Source organism: Myotis davidii, unplaced genomic scaffold (genome assembly GCF_000327345.1).
Source record: "Myotis davidii unplaced genomic scaffold, ASM32734v1 scaffold845, whole genome shotgun sequence".
Taxonomy (NCBI): Eukaryota; Metazoa; Chordata; class Mammalia; order Chiroptera; family Vespertilionidae; genus Myotis; species Myotis davidii.
Window position 1 is genome coordinate 1,284,664 of NW_006296223.1, and position 1,466 is coordinate 1,286,129.

Sequence of the window (1,466 nt, forward strand, 5' to 3'; positions counted from 1 at the left end):
CAGTGGAATCCAAGCCGCTCCTGCAAGACAAGGGGTCCCTGCTCCTGGGCCCAGGTAGTGGTGGCGGAAGCCAGGTGGGAGCCTGGGGCATCTGTGCCCTCTTCCTAGCCCAGTGATGGCGAACCTTTTGAGCTCGGCGTGTCAGCATTTCGAAAAATCTTAACTTAACTCTGGTGCCGTGTCACATATCGAAATTTTTTGATCTTTGCAACCATAGTAAAACAAAGACATGTTTTTGATATTTATTTTATATATTTAAATGCCATTTAACAAAGAAAAAGCAACCAAAAAAATGAGTTTGCGTGTCACCTCTGACACGTGTGTCATAGGTTTGCCATCACTGCTAGCCCATCACCCGCGGGGGGCGGTCCAAGTCATTCCTCGGTTGGGACGCAGAGGGTGACCCTGCCAGGTCGGGCAGCAGATTGTTCTGCCTGATTGTGTGTGTGTCGCCAAGTGACCAGGGATTGGCCCTGAGTAGGCAGCTTCACCAGGCGAAGGTGGGAGCCCCCGAGAGGGGCCCTCACCGCCCTGGCCACGTGGGGCTACGTGCAGCGGAGAGAGACCTGGGCTGCCCTGGGAAGCTCGGTGCTCACTGGGAACCCCAGAAGGCAACCCTGGGCGGGTGCGATTCCAGCAAGGGCTCTCTCGGACCCTGGCCTCCCCCCACCACTAACACCTGCCCCTGGCCCTCTTCCTGCCCCGGGCATCTTAGAGATGACGATAGAGGCCTGTGGCCGGCTGGAATCCTAGGCCGGCCTGAGGTTCCTGCCTGCAGCCGTAGGGTGAGCTCAGGGCCTGCAGGGACCTCAAGCCCCTGCTCCAGGCTCCAACACTGGGTCTCAGGCCTGGCTCATTCCTAACTTCCAGCCTCAAGCAATGGCATTTGCGCCCACCCCCGCCCCCTAAGGGCCACTTCACCCCACCCCCAGGGCCCCTGCAGTGGACAGCGGCCACCTGGCTCTGGCCTCGGTAAGGAACCCACTGGGTGCTGGGGGGGCACCTATCACACCCACACCCAGTCAGCCTCACCGTCAGCACTGCAGCCCACACCAGGACTTCCCGCAGCCGCCTCACTCTGGGGCCCTCCGGACTCCCCACTCCCAGGGGACAGGCCTCCGGAGTGTGACCCTCCTTCCCCTTCGATTCAGTCCTCCGTGGGGCCCCAGGGCCCAGCTGCAGGGCTGTGGTCTGAGCTCTCTTGTTTGGGGCAGAAAAGGGGTGGAGTGGGGTAGAGCCCCCTAAGAATTGTGGGGGTCATGATAGGTTCGGGCTAAGCCCCACCCGAAGTCTGAGACCCCTTGCAAAATGGGCGGGAGCACAGGACCCCCAGGGCCACCCTAAGGGGCCGGGTGCCCTCTCTCCCCAGCCCGGCTTTCCTTGTTCAAACAAAAGTACCCACGCCAGGGCGGGGCCTCCGCCAGACCCTGGGGCTGCCTGACCCCGGCCCGGGGCAGCCCAGACGC